Consider the following 7108-nt stretch of genomic DNA (forward strand, 5'->3'; position numbering starts at 1 on the left):
CTGATTCTGTAACCCATGGTTGTCAAGTAACTTAGTTTAAGTTTTTTTTTTAGGTAATATATGTTTTCATATGGTAAGTCGGAGAAAACTAGGTAATTGTTTACCAAACTGTTTTTTTTTTTCAGCAGTTATTTCTTAAGGTTTTATGAGCAAGTTTAAGGCTTTATGAGCAAGTTCTTGTAGAAAGACAATGCATAAAGGGTAGGAATCATAATTGTTAAATACATTACAGGATGGTCCTTTATTATTTTACCATGCGCACATTAGTATATAAATACGTCTTTTACATTAATAGGTAAGAGCGAAAGCAATTCGAATGGTCTGCGGTCTCACTTCCGCTAAGGGGGAAAAAAATTTGGCAATTTCTGGTATGAAGTACCCAGGTGCAGGCATGCCCCTCTGCTGGCCAAGGAGAGAAACAATACCACGAAGCCAGTTGGGTATGTTTCTCCTCGGATCCAATAGATGGCATCAGTTTCCATATTTCCTAATTAGGTGATTTCATTATTGAAGGGGGAGTGGGTGGGGAATAAGAGGAATTTAGAATTATGCATAAATTGGCATTATGATTAATAGTATTACTTTAATTCTGCCAACAATAAATCCCGAATAAATATTTGGATTAAATGTACACTTTCTGCACAAGTGGAAATCATTTACTCACAATATAAACGATATCTCTATGACAAACAATACAGGAACCATCTCATTGCCTATACATGTTTATATCTCGATGACAGACAATACAGGGACCATCTCACTTTCAACAGCGCAGGGAGCCGCGATCATTTACATAATCAGACGTCGCACCGAGAATTATGAACTGACTCTATACGTTATTCCTTCCGTTCAGACGGAAATTGGGTGGCAGCGGATTTCTCAGTCGGGGTAAATTAAGGCTTTGGCGCTGGGGGGAGCGACAAGCCATTAATCTCATTTCATTACGCTTTAATGAGTTTCTGAGATTCCGTCTGAGGCATTTGATGTTGCTTTCCTGTTGGACTTCAAGGAAGGAGTGGGTATGTCGTTTGTGTGTGTGTGTGGGTGTGTGTCTTAGTTGATGCGCTGACAGTAATAAGCTTTTATACACAGACATGCAGATTTGCGTGTGTGTCAATACATCAAATAAAAAAATCCGCTTAGATTTACATATATGAAAATGTATTAATTCCTAGCTAGAGCAAATTACATATTAAAGGGCATATGTAGCTTAATGCGTATATTTGAATCACGGTGATGTTATAAGACTCATTTTATACATATATATAATAAATATAATTTATAATATATTATATATATATATATTAATAAATATATATTATTAATAAAATTATAATATATAATATATATATATATAATATATAATAATATATAATAATAATATATATATATATTATATATATATATATATATATATATATATATATATATATAATATATATATATAATAACAACTATATATATAAGACAATATATATATATATATATATATATATAGATATATATATATATATATATATGGAAACTATATATATATATCTATATATAAATAATTATTAATATATATATATAATATTATTTATTTAATATTATATATATATATATATATATATAATATATATATAACTATATATATATATGTATATATATATATCATATATATATATATATATCTTATTATATTTATATATATATAAATATATATAATATAATACAACTATATTATATATATATATATATATATATATATATATACATACATATATATTATATATATGGATACATACATACATATATCTAAACACATCCAATATTTTATTCCCCAAGCTACATATTTTATTGTATCGTACACAATATGACATGAAAAATAACCAATACCGTATTATCAGTGAATAACAGCGCATCAGAAGACCTTTTTGTTGATAACCAACTAAGGACTTTGGACTCCCATCTGGAAAATGAATACCTCACAAGAATCTGGGGAACGTTCAGTGTAAAATTCGGTTAAATCAATTCGCAGCGTGTTTTGGCCACCTACGTAAAAATACAACGTCCCGGGCAGCGAGGCATTTTGATAAATGACACAGGGGCTAATGTAAATGAGGGTTCCGCTTTTGGTGACAAATTGGTTTCTGTTCAAAAGACGTCAGAAAAAAACGGGGTTGCGTTTATTTAATTTTTTTTACGAGCACCCGAGATATTGCTTACTCGGTAGACTGTCAGTGAACGTATATCAAAGTTTTCATGTTTTTGTAAATATTTTGCGTACTTCTGATGATGATTAGTGAGTTTTTAATGACCACTCGACAATGTACCCCTATACTAACCTATCATTTGTGTCACCATTAATGAAAAAATGCCCAACTTAGCTGAGAGAGAGAGAGAGAGAGAGAGTGGAGGGGGCTTCTCTATACTAACCTACCACTTATGTCACCACTAATGAAAAAAATACCCAGCTTACGATTTTTCACAGCAGGAGAGAGAGAGAGAGAGAGAGAGAGAGAGAGAGAGAGAGAGAGAGATTCATACTACGGAGAGGTTTAGTTATTATGACAAAGCAATGCGTCATATATTCTGTGCTTTGTGGAACCTGTTTCACAATGAAATCTGTTTTTATTGTAATCTAATATCTGCATTCGAGAATTCCGAACTCGTAAAAGTCATCGAAAGCAACACTAATATTGATAATGAACGCTGTAAGTATGAAGAGGCACAGGGCAAAATAATTCTCATGGATAACTATGCAATGAAATCATCGATAACAAGTGTGAAATTATCGACAGTGCGTATAATCAGTTCAGATGACGAAAAGCCGGAGATACCAAATCACATTTATCAGTTGGAGTATAATTCACGACCTCTTATACCATGCAAATAATTTAGGATGCTAAACGGCGCTAAGAGAAGGACTTTATGACTAAGAGGTAAGTCCGGAAGATCCAGGGTGGGCCATAACTATATCCTCCGAAATCTTGTGCCCGTAGTGTTCGACATCTTTATGAGCACCGGTGGAATGAGGTATGGGTAGGAAGATTCAACGGATGTTTGATAACATTCGGCGAATGTTACAGGAAACATTTCCTTTATATAACATTCACTTGCGGGTACAAGACGTCCAAAAGACGTCAATGTAATTCGTATAGGTAACTTTCATTGAAGTCGTTTTGTAAATTTGTTCGTTTGATTCATCCAGCAATTTTTAGATGTTAGAAATATAGGATTGAAAATTCAAATTCTTATTTTGCAACTGTTAAGATTTTTACGTGTTAACCTTTATTCAAATCACGTCGTAAATTTGCTCGGCTAAAAAATATTCATTCTGAGTTCCTTGGAAGTTTGTCAGGTGAGTTACCACCTTATGGCAGATGAAAACACTGTAAGGATTTGAATATCTATCGTACTGACGACTAATTTATTGAATTTACCATTTGCCTTTAAGCCTACCATTTTAAAAAGGAAGATGTTCAATAAAATATTAGATAAATATTCTCATAATCATCGTGAGTTTTTGCAGGGAATGTCAAAAAAACTGTCAACATCTTATAGGATTCTATCCCTTGTAAATAGTATTTCGAGAAGGGGGGAGGGGGGAGGAGGAGGGAGAGTAAGAAGAAAATAAACAGGAGGTTCAAGGAGGAGGAGGGAGAGTAAGAAGAAAATAAACAGGAGGAGGTTCGAGGAGGGGGAGGAGGAGGAGGAACATGATGGAAGAAGAGGAATAGCGTCTAGTAACGCAGAAAAGGTGAGAGAAAGTTGGCGTGTGAGTTGGCAACCCCTTCCTCCCTTTTTAATGACCCGTGAATCATGGCTTTAAGGAAGCCAGACTTGATGTTCTCAGATGATCGTTAAAAAAAATTGGTCAAGGAACGTCTTATCATTATTTATAAAATAATAATAATTTATAAAATAATAATAAAATTTTCCAAAAACTTCCTTCTGAATATCTAAATTCTAATGAGTAGCGCCTTTTGCCTCAAATATTATGGAAAAAATGACGAGATGAGAGAGAGAAGAAGAGAAGAGGAGAGAAGAAGAGATGGGAGAGAGACGAGAGAAGAGAGAGAGAGAGAGAGAGACCAAATGGAAGCAGGACTGTGCCAAGGGAATGGTGCCACGCTGGTCTTTTGGCGACCATAAGGAAATTCCTGAAGCCAGCCTCGGGAGCATCAATTCACCGGTTTTGGTTTCTTGGCTCCTCCCTGAGGCCTGGATGGATGCTGATAGGAGATTGCAAGCAACACCCCCCCCCCCCCCCCCCCCCCCCCCCGTTTACTCGAGCCCTCTTATCTTGTTTGGCTGTGAAGTGAAAGCAAGATTCTCTCCCTCTCTCTCTGCAAAGTCTAGTCACGTTGGCAAGTATCAATCTTCCCATATCGACATGAATGGAAGCTGCGTCAGACGAATGTCCTCCGCGTACTCATCAATTGTCCTTGCCCTCTCGAGATGATGCAAGGTTAATACTGATAATACTGACGAATCTTTGAAGCTTTGTTGCTGGAAATGTTTTAGTATCTCTCATATTTTTTTCGGTTCTATCATTATTTTCGTTGCAGCTCTCACTGCTAATTTCAAAATACCAGTCACTACCACATCGGGATACTAATCTATCTTTAGCCCCACGTCAGTTAGATGTAATATTATACACAAAAATAACAGATGGCATACAATATATAAAACAAATAACCATACCGAAAATGAATTAATAACAACCCGTTACTTGAGAGCGATACACAATTCATTTGAGACCACTTCATATTTTTTTTTTATTAATGTTTTTGCTCCTATTTCCATAAAGCTCTCGTAAGCCATTGCATAATCCGGCTGTAATATATCATTCCCCCTTGTGAATGTGCATGCAAATATAAAAGCTGTAGATATAACCAAAGTATTAATCATTCAGATTATTCAGAGGTACATCTCAACAGCTAAACAGCTTCCAACAGATCTAGAGCGACAGAAGGACCCATACACGAGTGACCCAGGAAAGGTCAAATATTATTTAAAAAAAGCATACATTTTTCCAATCGTAAATGAACCCCAAGAAGAAAATAACGAGCCTGGCGATAATAAGGCTCAAGATTAATCCTCACAGGTAGCAGGGAATTGAAACCATAGGAGGCCAATCTTGTTTGGTGGGCTTTAAGTTCGCTCCTCCTTTAATGAAGAAAGTTCTGGTGCCTCAACTTCATTCGCATGGCTGCTGCTTGCGAGGGCTTCCTTATGCCAAATTATAATGACCGATCTTATGGCGGAAACGGTATATAACTAAACTTGCCTTAATATTCAGTGCAATACTAGCACCAAAAATTTCGCGTCGCTTGGGAGATGTGATTTAAGCTCTTAGTGCTCAGTGTAATAATGACCAAATTTGTATTTTAATTATGTAATATCTCGTCAACATCATTCCTATTTTGCCTGAGATTCTATCAGGTACCGAATGAACTCCCTCTTAAGGTATGACAATGCATTTTCTCACTCCTTTGTTTACCACTTCACAAATGAATTTATTTGAGATTGTCCAGGTGCAAATTATATTTCCAAGAAAATTTCAATTTCATACAGAAATGACGCACAGGGAGCAGGCTGATTTAAGAGAATTCAATAACTGATACCTCTGAAGGCATCAAACTATTCTTTTGTTTGTTTGTTTGTTTGTATGGTGCTTTTACGTTGCATGGAACCAGTGGTTATTCAGCAACGGGACAAACGGCTTTACGTGACTTCCGAACCACGTCGAGAGTGAACTTCTATCACCAGAGATACTTATCTCTCACTCCTCAATGGAATGGCCGAGAATCGAACCCGCGACCACCGAGGTGGGACGCTAATACCATACCAACCAAGCCGCTGAGGCGCTTATCAAACTATTCTTGAAATAACTACGATTTAACAATAATTTAATTGCTGTTATCAGGAATTTTTTTTAGAATACATCAAATTATTTAAACGGATTCAGTATTCTTATAAGATGTTTTTGGAACACATCAAGTTATCTAAACGGATTCAGTAGGTATTCTTATAAAAAATCAGATGAAAATGAACAAATCTTATGAGTAAACAATTTATCATAATTTTTTGGAATAAATATAACATATGTATTTATTTGAACAAATAGAAATCTTCTTTAGGGAGAGTGGAATGGTACAGTGGCGTACTTCATTCACGCAAATACAGATTTAGACGCCAAAATTAGATCTCCAAGTAATGAGAAGGCAAAGGTTTCTGTCGTAGAAATTACCCACACATCGACTCACATTCGAATTGATGTCTATTGAGGGAGACGTTTTATGAATAATCTATATAAATACTCAGAATGGGGGAAAAATGCAACATAAAAGCTAGTCATTACATCTACCGATACCACCCGGATAGGAAATGGAAAAATCTTTTGAACAGATTCAAAGGGCAACGAAAGCGAATTTGGTTGAAGGATATTGCATTCCTAATGGGCTGACAAGGGACCCCATTACGCCCCGTAAGGACTCGCTATGAAAAGGCCCATCAATAGGGCCATCAAAAGGGCCATCAAAAGTGCTATCAATGTGAAAAAAGAAGGGATAATGGCACGAAATTCATCTTCAATATGTCTGATGGGAGAATTTCTGGAGGGAGGCGCGGATACGTCCAGTACCTTTTTAAATGTTTATCCTCAGAAATATAGAGTAATGAATCTCTAGCTGATATAAATACACACACACACACACACACACACACACACACACACACACACACACACATATATATATATATATATATATATATATATATATATATATATATATATATATATATATATGTGCGTGTGTGTCATTACCAATATCATTTCCTATATCGTATGATGTAATGGACGTCGGTACCGTTCTTCCATGGAGTCACACAAAAGCTATTCTCTCAATAAAAACCTCATTTTGGCGAGAAAAGGTCCAAATTGTTGTCAACATCAAACAAGGCTGTTTCATGTCAGGGTATATAATTTCCTTATGTAAAGAGCAAATTCACTCCAGACTCTTATAAAACACTTATTGTAGATGGAATTAGAGTAATGCGTCAAGTTATAATGCCAATCAATGCATGCAGCTAAACACTTATTCCAACTATTGCTAAAATT

This window comes from Macrobrachium nipponense, chromosome 13 (genome assembly GCF_015104395.2).
Source record: "Macrobrachium nipponense isolate FS-2020 chromosome 13, ASM1510439v2, whole genome shotgun sequence".
Lineage (NCBI taxonomy): Eukaryota > Metazoa > Arthropoda > Malacostraca > Decapoda > Palaemonidae > Macrobrachium > Macrobrachium nipponense.